We start from the raw sequence: 24,800 nt of genomic DNA, 5'->3' as shown, positions 1-24,800 counted from the left end.
CAACTGAGGCAATAGAGGTAGGCTAGTAGTTTGTATGACATGAAAATTCAGTTAGTTGGTGTGATATTATCAAATACTTCCTCCGTTCCAAAATAGATGACTCAACTTTGTACTAACTTTAATACAAAGTTAGTATAAAGTTGTGTCATCTGTTTTGGAACGGAGTGAGTAGATCACTGACACGGGACACTGAGCTTGAAACATCACCCTTTGAGCATATGGAGTACTGTCTCTACGGGCCTAATGAACATCGAGCAATGGAATAATATGATAGGCAATTTGTTCACAGGTGGTCTGAAGATGTTTGATTTAACAGAACACACACTTTTCATCAGACTTCTGCATTTTTCCAGATGTGCTTGGGCAAAGCAAGTTGGTTCAGACTGAAGCATTAGAATTCAGAAGCAGCATAGTAGCAGGCTAGCGGTTTGTGCAAGGAAGAAAGAGCTTACATATATGATCCATATGGTAAGGGTGACTTCACACCATTGACGAAGACCTGACATACATCCGCTTGGTGCCATGCAGTCGCCCTGAGTGAGTGGCATAAGTAACAGAAGCTCGAATTCAGTCAATAGCAGAGCGGAACTGTGTGAGCAGTGAGGGAGAGATAAATCTTGGGGTGGTTTTACCATGAGAGCTGGTCGAGCCGAGCCGAATGCCATCGGCCGGGTGCACCTCCATGGTGACTAACGATTTGTGGCGGTGTAGCGAGAACCACCGGTGGGGAGGGGGCAGATCTGGAGGCGAAGGGAAAGAGAGAGAGGGAGACGAGGGGATGGCTCCGATGTTGAACGGGGATGTGGTTGATCTTGAAATAAGAGACGGTATTTGGGGAGGGTTGGGTTAGTTGAGCAGGGCGTTAAAGAACGAGCTTAGGGAACAAAAATTTGGAGGTACGCTAATTGGGAGGCAATAAAAAATTTGAGTTTTAAGTACCATATTTTTTCTCCTTTATAATTAGAACTTTTTGTAAACGCTTCCAAATAAACTTTGACCACATTCGTGACCACTTTCATACGAAGAAAAGAAAACACCATTCATGTGGTAGTATGTTCCTCATATATTTGTTTTGTTCTTCTTTGTTTTATAATGTTACATCCACACTCTCGCACGAGAAGTTCTATTGTGGAAAAGCTCCTAAAGGACAATCATGGCATCACCAGTGATGCAAACTATTTGTGGCATGTTAAGAGGCTACTGAGTAGGTTGTATGTCGAAAGAATATTATTGCCAAAGTTAAAAGTGGTTGACAGCATCTCTAAACCACTCACTACGATTATGATCACGCAGTCCTCTATGCAAGTAACAACAAGTCATTCGGTGTAGCCAAAACCGTTGATAGTATGTTTCATGTTGCGAAAGATACAATCTAGTATCAGACCTATGATGTTTGATTTATTTGTTTTTGCGGTTTCGCTTATTAACACTTACCATTTATTCGTTTATATTAGTGTTGTCCTTATGGGTCAGGAAAGCATTTTCATCCTGGAAATTATGACCATCGTATAAAGCAACTCCTATAGAGTATTATGTTTTCCATTTCAAGATAGAATGATACACTATAGGTAATGAGGTTCAGTGACAACTCATTGGCATTGTAACACTTCACCTTGATATGTTATTTCTATTAAGAGTGGACTTAGAGCATCTCCAAACAAGACCCTCAAAGATTCGGTATATATCCGGATTATAGTGTCCAATGGGGAACGCTATCGGTCCGCGAAGCGGTTTAAATGTCCGTTTTCATGCAAATAAGAAGCAACTTGGAGGGGGGAGCTATGCAAATGGACTTCCACTTCCCCACATGGTCCTCCTCTCTTTTCTCTCTCCTTCCAACCGCACACCACACACACATATTCATCACATGCATGCCCCCCTCCTCCTCTCCTCCAACCGAACAAATGAGAATTTATGTGATTATAAGGATTGGACGGCTCCCTCCGGCATCATGTCTGCGTACCATGTCCCGACATGAAAAAGGACATCTGTCGTGTGCGGATTGGGGGCCAGCATTGGAGATGCCTGATACGTCTCCAACGTATCTATAATTTTTTATTGCTCCATGCTATATTATCTACTGTCTTGGATGTTTATGGGCTTTATTATACACTTTTATATCATTTTTGGGACTAACCTATTAACCCAGAGCCTAGTGTCAGTTTCTGTTTTTTTACCTTGTTTTAGGATATCGCAGAAAAGGAAAATCAAATGGAGTCCAATCGACCTGAAACTTCACGGAACTTATTTTTGGAAGGAAAACAACCTGATGGACTTGGAGTGCACGCCAGGAAAAAAACGAGGGAGCCACGAGGTAGGGGGACGCGCCCACCCCCTAGGGCGCGCCCTCCACCCTCGTGGGCCCCTCGTGGCCCCCTGACGTATTTCTTCCGCCTATATATCTCCATATACCCTAAAAACATCTGGAAGCACAATAGATTGGGAGTTCCACCGCCAGAAGCCTCCGTAGCCACCGAAAGCCAATCTAGACCCGTTCTGGCACCCTGCCGGAGGGGGGATCCCTCTCCAGTGGCCATCTTCGTCATCTCGGTGCTCTTCATGACGAGGAGGGAGTAGTTCTCCCTCGGGGCTGAGGGTATGTACCAGTAGCTATGTGTTTGATCTCTCTCTCGTGTTCTTGATTTGGCACAATCTTGATGTATCGCGAGCTTTGCTATTATAGTTGGATCTTATGTTTCTCCTCCCCCTCTACTCTCTTGTAATGAATTGAGTTTCCCCTTTGAAGTTATCTTATCGGATTGAGTCTTTAAAGATTTGAGAACACTTGATGTATGTCTTCCCGTGCGTATCTGTGGTGACAATGGGATACCACATGATTCACTTGATGTATGTTTTGGTGATCAACCTGCGGGTTCCGCCCATGAACCTATGCATAGGGGTTGGCACACGTTTTCGTCGTGATTCTCCGGTAGAAACTTTGGGGCACTCTTTGAGGTCCTATGTGTTGGTTGAATAGATGAATCTGAGATTGTGTGACGCATATCGTATAATCATACCCACGGATACTTGAGGTGACATTGGAGTATCTAGGTGACATTAGGGTTTTGGTTGATTTGTGTCTTAAGGTGTTATTCTAGTATGAACTCTAGGGTTGTTTGTGACACTTATAGGAATAGCCCAATGGATTGATTGGAAACAATAACTTTGAGGTGGTTTCGTACCCTACCATAATCTCTTCGTTTGTTCTCCACTATTAGTGACTTTGGGGTGACTCTTTGTTGCATGTTGAGGGATAGTTATGTGATCCAATTATGTTAGTATTGTTGAGGGAACTTGCACTAGCGAAAGTATGAACCTTAGGCCTTGTTTCAATGCATTGCAATACCGTTTTTGCTCACTTTTATCATTAGTTACCTTGCTGTTTTTATAACTTCAGATTACAAATACCCATATCTACTATCCATATACCACTTGTATCACCGTCTTTTCACCGAACTAGTGCACATATACAATTTACCATTGTATTGGGTGTGTTGGGGACACAAGAGACTCTTTTTTATTTGGTTGCAGGGTTGCTTGAGAGAGACCATCTTCATCATGCGCCTCCTACGGATTGATAAACCTTAGGTCATCCACTTGAGGGAAATTTGCTACTGTCCTACAAACCTCTGCACTTAGAGGCCCAACAATGTCTACAAGAAGAAGGTTGTGTAGTAGACATCAAGCTCTTTTCTGGCGCCGTTGCCGGGGAGGTTAGCGCTTGAAGGTATATCTTTAGATCTTGCAATCGAGTCTTTTAGTTTCTTGTTTTGTCACTAGTTTAGTTTATAAAAGAAAACTATAAAAATGGAATTGAGTTTGTCTCATACGCTTCACCTTTTTAATATCTTTCGTGAGTATGATGGAAAGGATAATTGTGCTCAAGTGCTAGAAGAAGAAATCTATAAAATGTTTGGCACTAAATATTTGAATGATGAGTATGATTGCAATGTTGTTAGTACGAATTCTTCGAATATCCATGATACTAATGATGATTGCACTACTTATGATGAAAATGTCTCCTATAAACATGTCAATTTTTGTGGAGTGCATTGGGTTTGTAAGTACACACCAAATAGGTAAGATGGATATTGCAAGAGGCATAAGCACTTAGAAACTAAATTGTTGCAAGAAAGGCTAAATGATTGTGCTGAAAATTTAAATTTTCTTAGCCGTACTTGTGGACTTTGCAATGAAAGTGGTCATTTAGCTATCCGATGCAAATTGTTTCATGATCTAATCGTGTCCAAAAATTGTGATGACTTGATTTCCCTTGCACATTATAATGAACTTAGTTTGCTTATGGGTTATGAAGAAATGAAATGTTTAACTAATCATCTTCCAGAATTTGCCCGTTACAAACTTTTTGGCTTTGATCTAGAGGAAATTTATATGTATTGTGCGGTGAATTGTATTGAAAATCCTTATATTGCCAATTACATAAAGAAAAGAAAATAAATAGAAGATGAAGAGAATACTAATGAAAGGGAAGAGACTTCCTAATATCCTTCTATTATTTCTTATGATGAATCAGATAACGAGGAGGAGCCTCCTATTCAACCAATCTCATTAATAAGGAGCTCTAAAAGGAGGATTGAACCCACACATGATGTGGTGAAGAAGAAGAAAAGAAAAAGGAAGAGAGGTAAAAAGATATATCCCCCAAATAATGCTGCTCCTATTACTATTGTGCCTCATGAAAATATAATTGTGAAAGATAATGATATTTCTTATGACGTTGAAAATCTTTTTGGCACTTGCTTGGAAGAATATGATAATTGCTATACTATTGGTGCTATCCATACTATTAATGATGAGAGTGATTATGCTTATGATATGAAAAGGCCCAAGCTTGGGGATGCTATGTTTGATGAAGATGATGTTTTTGAGAATATATTTTCTGCAATTAATGTTTGTCCCAAGCTTGGGGATGCTACGTTTAATGAAGATGATATTTTTAGTCTCCCAAGTTTTGATATGCAAATTTATAAAGATGATAGCATGCCTCCTACTTATGATGATTATTGTGATGATACTTATGCTATAAAAAGTAGTGATTATATTTATAAAATTTGTCATGATTATGATTACCCCTTTTCTAAACATTACTCTTTTAATGTCGAAACAATTTATAGTATTCGAGTCTCTTATGATGCTTCCACTATTCCGAATGAGAAGAATTTTGCTTATGAGGAGAGTAATAAAAATTCTATGCTTGTAGATCATGAAAAGAATGCTTTAGGTGCTGGTTATATTGTTGAATTCATTCATGATTCTAATGAAAATTATTATGAGGGAGGAATACATACTTGTAGGAATTGCAATAATACCAAGTTTCATCTCTATGTGCTTAAAGTTTTGAAGTTATGCTTGTTTTACCTTCCTATGCTAGTTGATTATTGTTCCCACAAGTTGTTTGCTCACAAAATCGCTATGCATAGGAAGAGGGTTAGACTTAAATGTGCTAGTCATATTCTTCATGATGCTCTCTTTATGTTACAATTCTTATCTTTTATGTGAGCATCGTTGAAATCATCATGCCTAGCTAGGGGCTTTAAACGATAGCGCTTGTTGGGAGGCAACCCAACTTTATTTTTGTTCCTTGCTTTTTACTCCTGTTTAGTAATAAATAATTCATCTAGCCTCTGTTTATATGTGGTTTTATGATTTTAATTAGTGTTTGTGCCAAGTAGAACCTTTGGGAATACTTGGGGAAAGTCTTGTTGATATTGCTGTAAAAAACAAAAACTTTAGCGCTCACGAGAATTGCTTCCATTTTTATTTGGAAAGTGATATTTAGTTAATTCTTTTTGAAGATGATTAATAGATAAATTACTCAGGTCCAGCAATTTATTTGAGAATTTTATGAGTTCCAGAAGTATACGTTTGATCCAGATTACTACAGACTGTTCTGTTTTTGACAGATTCTGTTTTTCATGTGTTGTTTACTTATTTTGATGAATCTATGGCTAATAAAAGAGTTTATAAACCATAGAGAAGTTGGAATACAGTAGGTTTAACACCAATATAAATAAATAATGAGTTCATTACAGTACCTTGAAGTGGTGATTTATTTTCTTATACTACGGAGCTTACGAGTTTTCTGTTAAGTTTTGTGTTGTGAAGTTTTCAAGTTTTGGGTAAGGATTTGATGGACTATGGAATAAGGAGTGGCAAGAGTCTAAGCTTGGGGATGCCCAAGGCACTCCAAGGTAATATTCAAGGATAGCCAAGAGCCTAAGCTTGGGGATTCCCCGGAAGGCATCCCCTCTTTCGTCTTCGTTCATCGGTAACTTTACTTGGAGCTATATTTTTATTCGCCACATGATATGTGTTTTGCTTGGAGCGTCATTTTATTTTATTTAGTTTTGCTTGCTGTTTAATTAAAATACTAAGATCTGAAATTTTTAAATGTTAGAGAGTCTTCACATAGTTGCATAATTATTCGACTACTCATTAATCTTCACTTATATCTTTTGGAGTAGTTTGTCATTTGCTCTAGTACTTCACTTATATCTTTTTAGAGCACGGTGGTGGATTTGTTTTATAGAAACTATTGATCTCTCATGCTTCACTTAGATTATTTTGAGAGTCTTAAATAGCATGGTACTTTTCTTAATAATCCTAATATGCTAGGTATCCAAGAATAGTAAAAACTTTCTTATGAGTATTTTGAATACTAAGAGAAGTTTGATGCTTGATGATTGTTTTGAGATATGAAGGTAATAATATCAAAGTCGTGCTAGTTGAGTAGTTGTGAAATTGAGAAATACTTGTGTTGAAGTTTGCAAGTCACGTAGCATGCACGTATGGTAACATTATGTAACAAATTTGAAACATGAGGTGTTATTTGATTGTCCTCCTTATGAGTGGCGGTCGGCGACGAGCGATGGTCTTTTCCTACCAATCTATCCCCTTAGGAGCATGCGCGTAGTACCGAGGTTTTTGATGACTTGTAGATTTTTGCAATAAGTATGTGAGTTCTTTATGACTAATGTTGAGTCCATGGATTATACGCACTCTCATCCTTCCATCCTTGCTAGCCTCTTCGGTACCGTGCATTGCCCTTGATCACATTGAGAGTTGGTGCAAACTTCGCCGGTGCATCCAAACCCCGTGATATGATACGCTCTTTCACACATAAACCTCCTTATATATTCCTCAAAACAGCCACCATACCTACCTATTATGGCATTTCCATAGCCATTCCAAGATATATTGCCATGCAACTTTCCATCATTTCGTTCATCATGACACATTCATCATTGTCATATTGCTTAGCATGATCATGTAATTGACATGATATTTGTGGCAAAGCCACCGTTCATAATTCTTTCATACATGCCACTCTTGGTCCATTGCATATCCCGGTATACCGCCGGAGGCATTCATATAGAGTCATCTTTTGTTCTAGTATCGAGTTGTAATCATTGAGTTGTAAATAAATAGAAGTGTGATGATCATCATTTTCTAGAGCATTGTCCCAAGTGAGGAATAAAAAAAGAAAGGCCATAATAAAAGAGAAGGCCCAAAAAAAGAGAAAGGCCATAAAAAATAGAAAAGGCCCAAAAGAAAAAAAGAGAAAAAGAGAGAATGGACAATGCTACTATCCTTTGCCACACTTGTGCTTCAAAGTAGCACCATAATATTCACGATAGAGAGCCCCTTGTTTTGTCACTTTCATATACTAGTGGGAATTTTTCATTATAGAACTTGTCTTGTATATTCCAACAATGGGCCTCCTCAAGTGCCCTAGGTCTTCGTGAGCAAGCAAGTTGGATGCACACCCACTAGTTTCTTTTGTTGAGCTTTCATACATTTATAGCTCTAGTGCATCCGTTGCATAGCAATCCCTACTCCTCGCATTAACATCAATCGATGGGCATCTCCATAGCCCATTGATTAGCCTCATTGATGTGAGACTTTCTCCTTTTTGTCTTCTCCACATAACCCCATCATATTCTATTTCACCCATAGTGCTATGTCCATGGCTCGTGCTCATGTATTGCATGAAAGTTTATAGGTTTGAGATTACTAAAGTATGAAACAATTGCTTGGCTTGTCATCGGGGTTGTGCATGATGAGAGCATTCTTGTGTGACAAAAATGGAGCATGACTAAACCATATGATTTTGTAGGGATGAACTTTCTTTGGCCATGTTATTTTGAGAAGACATAATTGCTTAGTTAGTATGCTTGAAGTATTATTATTTTTATGTCAATATGAACTTTTATCTTAAATCTTTCGGATCTGAATATTCATGCCACAATTAAGAAGAATTACATTGAAATTATACCAAGTAGCACTCCGCATCAAAAATTCTGTTTTTATCATTTACCTACTCGAGGACGAGCAGGAATTAAGCTTGGGGATGCTGATACGTCTCCAACGTATCTATAATTTTTGATTGCTCCATGCTATATTATCTACTGTTTTAGATGTTTATGGGTTTTATTTTACACTTTTATATTATTTCTGAGACTAACCTATTAACCCAGAACCCAGTGCCAGTTTCTGTTTTTTACCTTGTTTTAGGATATCGCAGAAAAGAAAAATCAAACGGAGTCCAATTGACCTGAAACTTCACGAAACTTATTTTTGGAAGGAAAGCAACCTGATGGACTTGGAGTGCACGTCAGGAAAGAAACAAGGGAGCCACGAGGTAGGGGGCGCCCACCCTCTAGGGAGCGCCCTCCACCCTCGTGGGCCCTTTGTGGCCCCCTGACATATTTCTTCCGCCTATATATCTTCATATACCCTAAAAACATCCGGGAGCACAATAGATCGGGAGTTCCGCCGCCAGAAACCTCTGTAGCCTCCGAAAGCCAATTTAGACCCGTTCCGGCACCCTAACGGAGGGGGAATCCCTCTCTGGTGGCCATCCTCATCATCCCGGTGCTCTCCATGACGAGGAGGGAGTAGTTCTCCCTCGGGGCTGAGGGTATGTACCAGTAACTATGTGTTTGATCTCTCTCTCTCTCTCTCGTGTTCTTGATTTGGCACAATCTTGATGTATCGCGAGCTTTGCTATTATAGTTGGATCTTATGTTTCTCCTCCCCCTTTACTCTCTTGTAATGAATTGAGTTTTCCCTTTGAAGTTATCTTATCGGATTGAGTCTTTAAATATTTGAGAACACTTGATGTATGTCTTGTCGTGCGTATCTGTGGTGACAATGGGATACCACGTGATTCACTTGATGTATGTTTTGGTGATCAACCTGCGGGTTCCGCCCATGAACCTATGCATAGGGGTTGGCGCATGTTTTCGTCGTGATTCTCCGGTAGAAATTTTGGGGCACCTTTTGAGGTCCTATGTGTTGGTTGAATAGATGAATCTGAGATTATGTGACACATATCGTATAATCATACCCACAGATACTTGAGGTGACATTGGAGTATCTAGGTGACATTAGGGTTTTGGTTGATTTGTGTCTTAAGGTGTTATTCTAGTACGAACTCTAGGGTTGTTTGTGACACTTATAGGAATAGCCCAACAGATTGATTGAAAGGAATAACTTTGAGGTGGTTTCGTACCCTACCATAATCTCTTCGTTTGTTCTCCGCTATTAGTGACTTTGGAGTGACTCTTTGTTGCATGTTGAGGGATAGTTATGTGATCCAATTATGTTAGTATTGTTGAGGGAACTTGCACTAGCGAAAGTATGAACCCTAGGCCTTGTTTCAACGCATTGCAATACCGTTTGTGCTCACTTTTATCATTAGTTACCTTTCTGTTTTTATAATTTCAGATTACAAATACCCATATCTACTATCCATGTACCACTTGTATCACCGTCTCTTCGCCGAACTAGTGCACCTATACAATTTACCATTGTATTGGGTGTGTTGGGGACACAAGAGACTCTTTGTTATTTGGTTGCAGGGTTGCTTGAGACAGACCATCTTCATCCTACGCCTCCTACGGATTGATAAACCTTAGGTCATCCACTTGAGGGAAATTTGCTACTGTCGTACAAACCTCTGCACTTGGAGGCCCAACAACGTCTACAAGAAGAAGGTTGTGTAGTAGACATCAATGCCCTTATGATGTTTGTTACCCTAACGATTAAGAGGGAGAATGTTGAAACTGATCTCACAGATTTATAACAAACCAATAGGAAAATAGAGGTGGCATATTCTTCTCTCCTCGCGTTTGTGCTTTGATCGGGTGCACACAAGCTATATAGGTCATGCCCCTTGGGCATATAATGTACATAGGTTAACCCCAAAACTACTCCTAACAACTGATCCAAAAAGATGCTAATGGGTATTAGAAGACCGTTACCACCGCCGGCCACCACAAGGCCATGTCGGTGGCTCCCTGCTGCCATCGATGTCTCCATGCTCCTGCTCTTCTTCCCCGACCATCTGATTGTTGCGGAAGTACACAAGGTGTAGCCATGGGCACATGGCTACACAAGGGGTGGACCAAGTAGGCAGGGGGTTTCCCTCTGTACTCGTAAGAAATCTCACGAATCCCTTTTTGTTAATCTGTTTTAGGTGGTCTAACTAAAAATAGGTTCAAGATCCTACTCATGCCATGCCTAAAGTTTTATACCTAACATGCATTACCTTCCATGTCCTTGCAATATAGTGCCCTAATCGCCCAGATATTCCTTTTTTTAGAGAAAAGACGCAGCCGAGCCCGAGAAGGGCGCTAGCCTAGTCCGACTTTGAATTAACAAATCCATCAACCGGCCAGGGTACAACTGCAGAGTACAACAATGAACTAGAACAAAGAAAGCAGCAAGATACAGAGGCGCTGGAAAGCAGCTCACAAGCCTCAAGCACTTCACACAGGAAGGATATACAATGGAGCACCTAGCTGAAGGACTTGAGGTCCTCCACCACGACTACACATGGTTGGGAGCAATGCCGGCTTTGGAGAGGGAATGAAGATGCACCTACATGGCCTGCCTTCACCAAAACCTAAGGGCCTCGACACGACACAGCCATCCAACCCCATCTTCGAAGGAGGCCACAACCTCCTCGCCTGGATCGTAAGGCGCCGAACCGCTGAACAATGGGAAGTTCCCATGAACATGGATGAAAGCCGCCGGGCAGACCCAAGGAGCGGATCAGAGCACCCAAATGTGTCGATGAGGCTCAGCCAAAGCAGAGCAAGCTGCAAAACCAACGGGCAGAGCACGGCGGAGGAAAAGCAAAAGATTGGACGAAGAAGAACACGCCACCGGCTGCTGTCAATGCACCCCAACAGTGCCCACCACCCCATCCCTCAAGGCGGTGCCGAGAACGCCGCCGCCGCCGCCCACCGAAGTTAGGGTTTTCACCCGAGGAGCAGGGGGTGGGTCGTGGAAGGGCAGACCTTGACCGATGTCTTCATGAAGAAATCCGGCGGCTGCAGGCGTCGTCATCGTCTCGGCCGGCCGGAGCCGACCAGGGGTTTCCCCTAGTCCGGATCCCAACCATCAGAGACGCCCACAGGACGGGGCTGGCCAGCCACGCCAGCGCAGCCGGGATCCATCGAGGCGACGCACACTGAGCATGGGACGAAGAGCAGCAGTCGGGTCGAGCGCTGCCAGACGCCAAGGCAGCCACGGCCAGATCTGGCGCCGCCAGCCACCAGGGCAACAACGCGAGGTCCCAGTCCACCGGAGTTTCCTCGGCCTCCCAGCCAGAACGTCGGCACCACGCCAACCCCGAAGCACGCCGCGGGAGCAGAGGGGCCTCATCGAGGGACCGCCGTCCCAGATCCAAAGCCCTCCGATGCGGCCAGAGCAGCGAAGGCCCCGCCGCCGCAGTCCCCAGCTGCGCTAGGGCCTTGCCCGGCGCCAGCCTCGTGCGGCGGCGAGGGAGAGAAGAGAGAGGGAGGGGAGCTACGCCGACGGGAGGAGGAGGCCCCCGAGTCGCCCACGTGGGGCGGCGCGGGAGAGGGGAGAGGGAAACCGTCTCGAGTATCCCGGTCACCAACCCAGATATTCCTCACGGTTCCGATGTAATAAAAGTCATCATTTTCAAAGAAAAGATAAAGGTGTGGAGAAAACCAGTGGATGATAGTACTATATCATCTATCCTTCCTTGCTCGGGCTATGAAGAGTGTAGAAATGCATACTCTAGTCAATGCAATCAAAAATCCGATCTGATGAAAAAGGCGAGTGTGCCATCAGCAGTCTCGGCCTGAAGACCCAGGACGGCGCCATGCGTCAGCTGCTGGCCTACGACGCCGTGTGGATCGACTTCTCATGTAGCTAACCGCAGGTGCTTCAGCGCGCAGGCGCTCGGCGGCTACCATGACGCGCACAGGTTTGAGGGCAGCCGCGTGGTGCTTCGTCGGCGGGGGGTGGCGCGGGGATGGCGGAGGCGCCTCGACGAGGAACAGCAGTCGGAGGAGCTGATCGGCGGCCGGACCAGGTCTGCTCGTGTGCGTGGTTTTTCCTGCTCGTGCGCTGTTCCGGTTTACCTGTTGCCACGGCCGTACATGTGCGTTGGTTTTTTAGTTCTGGTGTCCTGTTTGGATCCGCCACGGGCGTGCGTGTGCGTTGGTTTTCCAGTGTCCGTTTTCCTGTTTGTAAACAGGTCCTATATCTACTATCTATCTACTATCTACTATCTACTATCTACTACATCTATAAAAGTATGAGAGGGCGAAAAATCAATTCATTTTATCTATTTAATCCTAAAATCTAACGATCAAGATCTTCCTAATGTTTAGCATCAAACACAGTCAGAGCTAATCCACTAATCCCACGAGCGATCTCTCGTCAGAAAAAAAAGGCACTATTAGGCGCCGGCGCACCGGCCCAACTTTGGGCTGGTCGTACCAGCAGCGTCCGACCGAACAACGCGTAGCCGCACGATTCTCTCCTCATCTTCCATCCGACGTCTTTTCTTCTCTACTACTATTAAACAAGCAAACATATTCTTCTCTAAACGCATCCAAAAACACGTACACGAAACAACCAAGACAAACTACCACCTCACGATTCGATCCACCTAATTAGATCTAACCGTTAATAACCCTCATCTGTGTACGTTTAGCAATTTAGAGAAGCGGACGAAACTCTGCCATCTATTCATCGAGAGGACGAAACGTTCCGCTGCGAGCAAAAATTTAACTGATTCGCGTGATTAAAGGCCTGCATGCAGCGGCATGGCCCACGTTCAGCATTATGGCGTTCGCATGCATTTGTTCGGCCTGCCGAGGCGCATCTTCAGGAGAGGGGGGAGAATGAGAGGCCTGGCGGCGGCACAGGGCGTGCTCGCCGGCGAGCGTGCTCCCGCATCTGCCTGGCGCACGGGGTTGGATCGGGCGCTAGGGTTGCCCTGCCGCCGCCCATAGCAGTCAGGGGTTGACGGGGAGAAGCAGTCGGAAGGCGACGGAGGCGGCGGTGGCTCGATTACATCTATGCGACGATGACGGCTCGGCAGCGGCGAGTGGCCGATTCATCTCCTCGCTAGCCCCTCGCCCTTTAAAGGTTAAAGATCTGGCACCCTCTTCCCCCGGACGCCCAGAACGAGCGGCGGATCCAGAAAACCAGTTCGTCAAGATACGCGCATACACAAGAAGTAGACATGCAGACAGCTGGATGGATTTTTCTTACAGGAGCACACACACATATGGAAAAGGCAAGCCGCCGGTGAAGACAGCTTCAGCCTCACCACCAAGGACGGAATCACGGAAAGGTCAGCTTCATCCGAACCAACCGCGAGGACCATGCTAAGGTACATACATACATATACCAAGATCGATATTGACCGATGCTTGTGGTTGCAATTTCATGTCCGTCACTGATGTATTGGTGCTCATGGTGAGATATGGGATAATAAGTGGAAACTTTTCACCGCTCAGTTCTTACCGAATGAATCTTTGTAAGTAATCTTTTTTCCCTACCCCCTCTTATATTTACAGGAAATTCAAGTGTGGTACACATATGAGTATGCTTTGCTTCCCTCTGTTGTACACATGTGGTTATTTGTTATCTCTGATTAAGAGAGTCAAGGGCCACTACATTCTTGAATATTGAGACTGTGTTAGTTGGTTTAGGTTAAACTTGATACATGCTATTTACTTTTTTTTCATCTGACAATTCAGTTGTACTATTGATTTTGACAATTTTCAGGAATTTTAAGCCGTCTTTGGATTTTAGCTTCCTCAATCATTCTGAATTATTTAATGTTAGTATGAGGTACATGTGTTCCCAAGATTAAACTTGAGAAATGTGTAGTTGACCACTTGGGTACGTTTGATTTCTTTAGTAGATGCAGCGACAACCACCATTGTCCATGATCTATACTAAAGATAATTATTAGCAGTGCAACATCTCTGTTGGTTCAATCAAATAGTTCAGCCTGGTCGGTTCTTACTAATATTTAAGCCACCTTCAATTTTTAGCCTGCTCGGTCATTTTGGAGTAGTTTCAGTTTTGGGTGCATGTCTTTAATAGAACAACAAACTTATTTTAGGTGCTAAAATAAACACTAAACACCAATTCCTGATGGCGACTATTTTTAGAAAGACCATCCGGCTGGAGGAGATCCTTACTATCGATGTCAAGCCGGGGTGGAAGAAGGGCACGAAGATCACCTTCCTAGATGGAAGGATCCGGTTTTTTCGGTGCAGTTCTGTGTTTTAAAAAGTTATTGCGATGTAATTTTTTTATTAACACTACAGTCCATGAAGTTATATTTACGGATATTTCATTTTTCGCATAAGATGAAGCACCATTTTATTTTTAAATATTTTCTGAAGTAAAATTTGTGAATAAACGGAATGATGTTTCAGAGGATTTGAATGATTGTGACTTGTGGGGTCGCCTGGGGAGGCGACTGCGGCAGGGAGCAGCGGCACATCGGCGGACAACAACACATGTGTAGCGTGCAGCGGCAGCGGCTGCACGGCCACGACGGAAGAGCAACAACACGAATGAGGTGCAGGTGGGGGTAAGAGTAAGTATCACTTGTTATGTTTAACTCATGGCAACAAAGAGTAAGGATCACTTCACACTCACTACAGGAAAAATACTGCTATGACGATTATATATATATATGTTCCACTTGGTCGCTCAGTTAGTATTAATTTCCTATCTATTCCTTTTTCTTGCAGACACGTTTTGAAACTAGACTTTGATGGGAAGTTCATCCGTATATGGGAATTATACCTTTATATGCCTCTGATTTCACATCATGAGCAGTTAGAAATTACCATGTATGGACGCATGTATGTGTGCTCTTTGTGTAGGTTTACCTGCATTATTCCTAGACAAATGGAAGTCATATACTCCCTCTGTCCTTCGAAAAACATCTTGCTGGAAATTGTTTGATGGTTTCCAATGCAGACTAAAATTTGAGTTGATGTTGCCTTTTGCAATTATGTTAATCTCAGCCATAAGATTGAAAGATCAGCAGACATTAGATCTTTGAGTAAAAAGTAGTAACTTAGAACCTTTGGTGAACTGTAGAAAGTGAGCTTTCGTTGTTTGAGATTGTAAATAACATGGAATGGAGACTTGACCGCCACATAATTATTTTACACTGACCTATTGAACCATGAAACAACATTGCTGAACTTCAACATTTCGGTAAAACATCACATGGAAAATTGGCTACAACCAACCAGATTGTTAAATCCTCATGTATTTTATACTGAACTCAAGAAGTGTGAATAAGCAAGAAAGCTTTTGAAGAGATCAGTGTATCGTCGCAACTGCTACTATGATTGGCTCCTTTCCAAGCACTGGTAAGATCTTTCAACAGATCTTAGCGACATCTCTCTCTTCTTAAATTTGCCAGGATTTTATGTAGTTGCTTTTCTTCTAATAAGGTGCATCCTGCTTGCTGTTGAATTGTGCAGAAAGGCTACATTGTATTAATTTCTTTTTCGCATAGTTGATACAATTCAACACATTTTGTATCAACTGATAACTTTGAATCTTTGCGTCTTTCATCAGATCATGCTTTGAATTTGCACATGAATAACTAAAAGTGCCATGACATTACGCATTTCCTTCATTTTAGCCATTAAACTTACTTATGTATCCGGTGTTAATTTATCATTTCTTGTATATTCATCTTAGTTAGGAAGGGTGGCTTTGGTCATCCTAAATTTTGTGTGGGTTCTTTTTTCAGTCCTGGCTAGCTTTGCAAAACAATAATTATTATAATCCTTGATCTGCATATGCCCAATTTCCTTATACCGTATAGTGTCTCATTCTAGAATAGTAGCCTTTCTGCTCTGTTAAGATGTTGAAGCACGGCGACATTTTTAACTCATGTTTAATATTGACAGAACTAAGCATTAGGTAGTTGCTTGCATGCCATTCATGTCATAGAGAAAATGCTAAATTTCCTCTCTCCAATTCCTTATCATGAACCTAACGCTTTATTGATCTGTTTTTAGCTTCTAGATGTTCTGAAACTATATACACAATAGATACTGTTTGTCTGAACTGTAGTTCCACTTCATGAAAAGCTGAGATAAACTAAGAATGGGGTAAAAAAAAATCCGACTCTTCCTGCTCACTGGCGGTGCCCGCTATGGCATGGGTGGCTTTACCGCAGCCGCCGAGCCTTCAAATTCTGAAGATAACAAGCAGCTCGAATCCAAGAAGAAAACTAATTTAGTTCAGCCAACACTCCTATTTTTTGTGCATCTTTGTTCCAACTTTGCATTGACGCCATGTCCACTTGGACAATGTTCATATGTTACTTTGATTTTCTCCCAAGAAAATAAACATTCTGAAATCTTTGTAGGAATAGACTAAATACGCTACGCTCTTACATTCTTTGTGGAGAAGTTCTTCAGCCAATCTATTGCCATTGATTTCTGTCATCCTAAAGTTTGAATTCAAAATTTTATACCCGCAAAATTTGATATGGTTTGATTGAGACGTGACTAGTTTACAAAAAACTTTCATCCGACGGCCATGGATGAGCGATGCGCCCGGCCACGAAGCATCGCCCGTGCGCTCGCCTGTCGCTGCCCTCCCCACCGGTCACCGTCGTTGCTGCCGGCCGCCGGTCGCCGTCGTCGCTGCCGGTGGTCGCCGTCATGGTGGAAGCAAAAAAAAAACTGGATCCAGCAAAAAACAGAACATGGTGGAAGCAAAATTTTGGAGCTGTTTCCAGTAAAAAAGAGTTGGTGATAGCAAAACTATTTGTTGGATCTAGCTTCTGGTGATGCCCATGGTAGCACTCAGGTGGCTGGTTGCAGCATCTCTGCATCTCCGGCTCGCTGCGGGCCAGTGTCAAGCAACAAAAATCTGGAAGCAACAAATTTCTTCGAGCAAAAAACTTCACATCGGGTCAAAGTCCGGTGGTCTGTTGAAGCAAAATCAAAAAACGGTTCCAGCAAAAACAAACTTAGGTCCCATCAAAAACAAGATGAGCATTTGAGAGCTCTGCACCGATGAAGCAAAAAATCATTTCAGTTCCAGCAAAACAATACATGGGTTTCAACAAAAACAAAAAAATTGGTTCGGCAAAAAAAAGCATCGGCAAAAAGCGGCCACCCCTCTTGCAGCTCCCTCAGTAGTCGGTTGCAGCTCCGGCGTGCACGGTTGTAGCTCCCCGACATCGAACGGCGTTGGATGCAACACTCCTTGCCGCTGGATGTAGCTTCCTCCGGTGAGGCACTGACCTTGTAGCACATACACCAGCTGGTTGCAGCACAGTGGGGCACCAGTTCCAGCAAAAAACATAAAACGAAGATGTTCATAAAAAATCGAATGGGGATGATAGCAAAAAATAAAAGGGGTTGTAGCAAAACAAAAGGTGGATCCAGCAAAAAAAAAACCTGGTTCCAGCACAAAACTCGCCGTCGCCGTGGTCGGTTGTAGCTTGGCCATGGCGAACGGCACACCCTGGCTGTGGCGGCCATGGAGATGGCGCGCATCCAGCTGCTGCCGGAGGCGGACAAGGCGACGGCAATGAGCGCGCCCCTGGCTGGCATCCGGCGCCGGCGATCCACACACAATTCGAACAAGGCGCATCGAGCTGCCGGCGGCCATGGCCACGAGCGCGCTTTGTGGCTGCGGAGGAAGACGCGGCCGGCTGGATAGGAATGGGGATGAGCATCGAATGGATAAGGAAAAGAAGACGCGAGTCATCGGCGGTGCCTGGGCCCCAACAGCCACGTGTTTTGTAATTAGTATCTGTGTGTGATGACGCAGCTAAGTCAGGAGCTTCCATCGCCAAAGAGATCGAACCATGCGCGCTCGACCGGCCGAAACTTTGGCCGGTCTGCCGGTGGCAAACATTTACCAAAAAAAACTCCCACGATCAATCTCCATGGTCCCTCGGTACCGCTTCGCCCCCCACCAAAAATCCCCGCACCTCGCCCCACCTCTTTCCTACAGCCTCCGCGCCAGCCACCGCCTCGACCGCCGCCAGACAACCTCCACCTATGCCTCTCCACGCGCCGCCGGACAGCCGCGCCGTCCACGCGCCACACGCCGCCGGACAGCCGCGCCGTCCACGCGCCACGCGCCGCCCGGACCGCCGCGCCGTCCAGCGCCCGCGCCGCTCGGACCGCCGCGCCATCCACGCCCCGACCGGGTATGCGTCTGCTGCTAGATCTTGGCGCCAATGCTGAGATCCCTGATGGAAGAGATGCCGCTGAAGCTGGGCACCATCGCGGAAGGGCGCATCCATGGTTGACTCCTCGGGGCAGCCGTGCTAACCTGGTTTCGCGCGATGGGAAGGCGGAACCGCGGAAGGACCGCCGCCTGGTGGCCAGGCAGCCTCGGGCCGTAGGGTCAAGCTCGACTCTTCCTCAATCCTTCCTCGGGCGAGCTTTCATTCCTGCTCGGTCTGGTTTTCTTCCAATTTGTGTGTGCCATGGTTTTTTTGCGTACTAACTGCTTGACGACATTTTCATGTCAGGCATGAGTGAAAGCAGGAATGAGGTTCAACACACTTTGCATTAGCCATCTGAGGGCGTATATATACAGTTACAGAACGCCTCACGGGCCAGATCGTGTGCCACTACTTGCACGTACACAAACCCACTCACGCACTACCTAGGCCACGTACAGGCGCGGTGACCATGCACACGCGCACTCACACTCTGTATGCTAACAATGAGTTCATTGATGCGACCTAATGTCAGCCAAGACTGGTTGATGCAGATCGTCAGGTGTTTGAGAAAAGATTTCAGAGTTCTGGGCATGGCATCGTTGAGGTATATGTCTTGGTCACTGTGTCCTCCTACACCAACTCTTGGGTTAACATTCATGGCACGTATGTATGTCAGGATGTGTCTTGACCAAAAGGATTTTCTTACAATGTGTGGTTCTTGGTACTAGTATATACCATCGCATGTATTCTTATTCTTGATCGACATTGGTCAGTCGTTACTGCATGCCATATTTTTTATGGATAAATATCCCTCTGCTTGGTATATTAGGAAACTTTTTGAACACCATTCATGATTCATTATTATTGTCAGTTTGTCACACCACCGATGGTGCTAAGCTTCATCTTGTTCTTCTTGCAGTGATTGGAATTTGGATTGGGATCTTCTGCATGGAAGACACCGACTCTTTTTTGGCATAGTCCCCATTACTGCTATTAGCTGGGTTCGGCCATATATTGGGAATAGAAGAATTGCAGAACTATAATTGGCTGAACTATGAAGGTAAAGAATTCTCGATCAACACAAACTAGACTAAGTAGGTATAATTGTTGATGGCTATCTTATTAAGCTATTTTTTGGCGGAGGTATGGTGAGTTGTTTTAAATAGGTCTAAGGATGAAAGGTGTTTGAAGGAATGAATTTTTGAATCAGAACATTTTTTTGATAATTCCGATGCTTTTTTTATTACATAAATGAGTGCTTAAAGTATCTCCCAAGTCTTTCTATTTTTACTTGAGTTTTCAAGGTTTGAAGTCAACATTACTTTTCTTTTCTAGCAGACTAATGAGAATATAATAGGAGAGATTCAAATGCAGAGTCAGTGATTGGATAATTAAGCGCTCGCATGGCAATGTTTCTATACAGAGTAGCTTCTACAAGCATTAGCTCACTAGATAGGGTAAGATTTTTTCAAGTTTTTATATTTTTTATGGTTTTGACCACTCTTACCGTATAACAATATGAAGTATAGTTTGCCAAAATCATAAGCAATTTGCAGTGGTGAGCTACCAGTGTAGTTTGGTGTCAAAGAAACAACACAGAGCTTGTAGTTGTTTTGTACTGTTTCAGATGTAATTAATTGTTGGGAAATTTTATGCAAATTTATTCCAGTTATACAAATGGTGCACTCCCTGCACATAGGTGACCAGAATTGATCTATAATGTGGAGTTTTCTGAATCCAAACAAATTATATTATCATACATCACCACTGGATTACATGAAGGTTGGTTATGCATGGAGAATGAGGTTAGTAATGTTAGAAATTAAAACTGTGAGTTGCTACAACAATGAAATTCAGTAGGAATTTAATTACTGAAGGTAAGCATGTACTTTAATTTCTTTACACGAAATTTATCAAATTGATGTTTTTTATTCCTAACGCATTTATTTATATAGAATTAGACCACAATTACCTAGAAACTACAAATGGTTGGAACATGTGAGGACTAAGTTTGGACCTGAACAATTTGTGTTGGCAACCCAAATACAGTGTTTCTAAGACTATTCCTGGAGAAACAATTTGAGTTTATCTAGAGAAGAACGAGCTAAATATTGTTACAATATGTCCTTGTTTGGGTCCACAATTGCAACATGTTCAATCCAGCAGCAAACTACTCATATGTTTTAATTATTGATTGACTATGGAATGCTGAAATTTAAATATAGGAGGCCCTAATGCTTTGAACGACATTCTGTGGCACATTCACTGTCCCCGCTACTGTGCATGTGGTGGTGTACGAGAGACCAGCATCATCCGGGACATATATCTGGGTGCCAAATTACGTTGGCACAAAGTTAAGATGTACCCCTCACTGCACTTTATTTGAACTGGCACGTCTCTTTTCTTATCATGCGTTCTGTTGAAATTTAGTCTATTTTGGGCAGCCCAATAACTATTTCAGAAATTTCTAATAAATCCTAGAGGCCCATTTAGCCCATTTATGCAAGGCAAAGGATACTACTAAAGTTTAGTCCCACATTGCTAGTTTAGTGGGAGTTGGACCTCCTTATAAGGGAGGTTCTTTCCCCACTTGTACGAGCATGAGAACAAGAGAGATATCCACGCGCGCTCCTCCTCCGCCGCCCGCCGCGCCGCGCCGCGCCGCGCCGTGCTGCGGGTTGCGGGTTGCGGGTTGCGGGAATGAGCCGAGCCGATATCTAAAAGGGAGGTCGCTCCTCCCAGAGAGACGCACCTTTTGAGTCATGTACGGGAGAAGGGTGATAAGGTTTTTGGGGAGCGCTCTGCGCGACTACTGGCTTCTTCATCACGGACTCCGACGACTACTTCCCCGACGTCGACTACCTCAGCAACGACATGGCTGGAGAGGATGTCGACCGCAAGTCCAGTGCTTCTGTTGCTGCTGTCCCGTATGTGTTCTTCTTCTTTCTGTCAGATGTCCTGCCACAGTTTCTCATACTAGTTCTTGCCCTACATGTGTTAGGTTCTACTCCATATATGCAACATGATCTAGTGTCTGTCCTAGATGTGTTCAGTTCAAGTTCATATATGCAGATGCTATTTACTTTCTCTCCGTCAGATTGCATGACTTGCTTTATCACAGCTATATTAGTCATGCTTTATCTAATATTTCTGTTAATAAAATCATTTGGTAAATTGCTCATATTTCCAACAATTCAAAAACCTTATTATAGGTAATTTACCCCGAGTGGTTTTGCTGCTTCCATGAGACCTCCTATGTTTGAGGGTATTCACTATAAGAGGTGGCGCGTGAGAGCAGTTTTATGGTTTCAAATCATGAGTTGCTATGACGCCACTCTCGGCAAACCTGAAGGAGAGCTTGATGCTCAACAGGCACAAGCTTTTCAGAAAATGGATACTCTGTTTAAGGCTGCTCTCTTGAGTGTCCTTGGTGAGAATATAGTTGATGCTTATGCGTCAATTGATAATGGAAAAGATATGTGGGATGCACTCGAGGCCAAGTTTGGGGTCTCGGATGCTGGCACTGAGCTGTACATCATGGAGCAATTCTATGATTACAGGATGACTAAAGAGCGCTCCGTGGTTGAGCAAGCTCATGAGATACAGTCATTTGCTAGAGAACTTGAGCACTTCAGTTGTATGCTACCGGACAAGTTCGTTGCCGGAGGTATCATCACTAAGCTTCCTCCTTCATGGAGGAACTTTGCTACCTTGCTGAAGCATAAGAGGCAGTAGTTTTTCGTCTCGGATCTCATTGGCACTCTTGATGTGGAAGAAAAGGCGAGAGCAAAGGACACACGTGCTTGAGGTATTGAGGGAGGATCTAGTGCCAATGTGGTACAGAAGCAGAACTTCCAGCCCCACAAGTTCAAGAACAAGGGCAAGTTTGATGGAAAAGCAAAGTTTGATGGGAAGAACAAGGCTGTGCAACACACGAATTTCAAGAAGAAGAATGGCAAGAAGAAAGGTGCTTGTCATGTGTGTGGGGATCCTGATCATTGGGCTCCTAGTTGCCCTAATCGCTATGACAAGCGTCATCCTGGGAAAGGCGGCAAGACCGCTAATGTTGTCATTGGAGAGACTGACATAAAGGATGTTGGGTATGGTATATTTCTCACTATTCTTTCAGTATGTCATTCTCCTGACTGGTTGATTGACACGGGTGCTAATGTGCATGTATGCGGTGATATTTCCATGTTTTCGTCTTATCAGACCGCAGGGACTTCAACCGTGCTGATGGGCAACGGTTCAAGTGCTTCTGTTCGTGGTGTTGGCACGGTCGATCTGAAGTTTACTTCGGGGAAGATCGTGCGGCTGAAGAACATGCATTATGTCCCCTCCGTCAATAAAAATCTTGTTAGCGGATCTCTTCTGTGTAGAGATGGCTACAAGCTTGTCTTTGAGTCGAATAAATTTGTAATATCCAAGTATGGAACCTTTGTTGGTAAAGTCTATGAGTCAGGAGGCTTGTTTCATTTATCCTTATCAGACGTTTGCAATAAAGTTGTTAATCATATTTGCAACAATAGTGAATCCAATGTGTGGCATTCACGTCTTTGTCATGTTAACTTTGCTTGCATGTCGCGACTAGCGAAGTTGAACTTAATCCCTAGTTTCACCACCGTCAAGGGATCTAAGTGTCAAGTGTGTGTGCAAGCTAAGCAACTTCGTAAGTCTCACACGACTGCAGAAATAAGAAATCTTGCACCACTAAAGCTCATACATTCAGATCTATGTGAAATGAATGGTGTGTTGACAAAAGGTGGAAAGAAATATTTCATGACGTTAATTGATGACCCCACTAGATACTGTCATGTGTATCTTCTAAAATCTAAGGATGAGGCTTTGAACTTTTTCAAGATCTATAAAGCTGAAGTGGAAAACCAACTTGATCGAAAAATCAAGAGGCTTAGGTCCGACCGTGGTGGAGAGTATTTTTCCAATGAATTTGATGCTTTTTGTGCGGAACATGGTATAATCCATGAGAGGACGCCTCCCTATTCACCTCAGTCAAATGGGGTGGCCGAAAGAAAGAACCGTACTCTAACAGATTTGGTTAACGCCATGTTAGACACTTCGGGTCTCTCCAAGGCATGGTGGGGGGAGGGGATATTGACTGTATATCATGTCCTAAACTGAGTTCCCACAAAGAACAAAGAGATAACTCCATTTGAGGAATGGGAGAAGAAAAGGTCAAAACTCTCTTATCTACGAACATGGGGTTGTTTGGCGAAAGTCAATGTTCCAATTCCAAAGAAGCGGAAGCTTGGATCAAAGACTGTGGATTGTGTTTTCCTGGGATATGTGTAGGATCGGTGTCTAGAGGGGGGGTGATTAGACTACTTGACCAAATAAAAATCTAGCATTTTCCCAATTTTAGTTCTTGGCAGATTTTAGCTATCTTAGCACAAGTCAAGCAATCTCCACACAATTCAAGCAAGCATGCAAAAGAGTATATGAGCAGCGGAAAGTAAAGCATGCAACTTGCAAGAATGTAAAGGGAAGAGTTTGGAGGATTCAAACGCAATTAGAGACACATATGTTTTGTCGTGGTTCCGATAGGTGGTGCTATCGTACATCCACGTTGATGGAGACTTCAACCCACGGAGGGTAACAGTTGCGCGAGTCCACGGAGGGCTCCACCCACGAAGGGTCCACGAAGAAGCAACCTTGTCTATTCCATCACGGCCATCGCCCACAAAGGACTTGCCTCACTAGCGGTAGATCTTCACGAAGTAGGCGATCTCCTTGCCCTTACAAACTCCTTGGTTCAACTCCACAATCTTGTCGGAGGCTCCCAAGTGACACCTAGCCAATCTAGAAGACACCACTCTCCAAGAAATAACAAATGGTGTGTTGATGATGAACTCCTTGCTCTTGTGCTTCAAATGATAGTCTCCCCAACACTTAACTCTCTCTCACAGGATTTGGATTTGGTGGAAAGAAGATTTGAGTGGAAAGCAACTTGCGGAAGGCTAGAGATCAAGATTCATATGGTTGGAATGGAATATCTTGACCTCAACACAAGTGTAGGTGGTTCTCTCTCAGAAAATGTGTATTGAAACTGTAGGTATGTTCTGATGGCTTTTGTAACGCCCCTAGTGGTTAGCTACGGTGACCACATGATAATGTGCCATGTCAGCATGATCATCATATTTAAGTTGCATTTAGAAAACAATCCCACTCTCAAATTGGTTCAAACTCAAATTTAAACTATAAAGTCCAGAAATTATTTCACCAAACACTAGGACGAAAATGTGTACAA

The 24,800-nt window shown here is 43.4% G+C and overlaps 2 long non-coding RNA genes across 2 annotated transcripts; one reads left to right on the top strand and one right to left on the bottom strand.

The window, feature by feature from the left end:
• Positions 1–16,702: 16,702 nt before the first annotated feature.
• On the bottom strand, positions 16,703–18,069 carry LOC119355621. Its single transcript, XR_005171627.1, has 2 exons — positions 17,754–18,069; positions 16,703–17,616 (listed from the first exon to the last, which is right to left on the bottom strand). It is a non-coding gene; the product is annotated as an uncharacterized LOC119355621 (long non-coding RNA).
• A 383-nt stretch (positions 18,070–18,452) lies between these two features.
• Positions 18,453–21,065, top strand: LOC119359662. Its single transcript, XR_005172618.1, has 3 exons — positions 18,453–19,139; positions 19,455–19,595; positions 19,874–21,065. It is a non-coding gene; the product is annotated as an uncharacterized LOC119359662 (long non-coding RNA).
• The last annotated feature ends 3,735 nt before the right edge of the window (positions 21,066–24,800 follow it).

The sequence above is a fragment of the Triticum dicoccoides genome, chromosome 2A, assembly GCF_002162155.2.
Source record: "Triticum dicoccoides isolate Atlit2015 ecotype Zavitan chromosome 2A, WEW_v2.0, whole genome shotgun sequence".
Classification (NCBI taxonomy): Eukaryota; Viridiplantae; Streptophyta; class Magnoliopsida; order Poales; family Poaceae; genus Triticum; species Triticum dicoccoides.
This window is presented reverse-complemented; position numbering and strand designations above follow the sequence as displayed.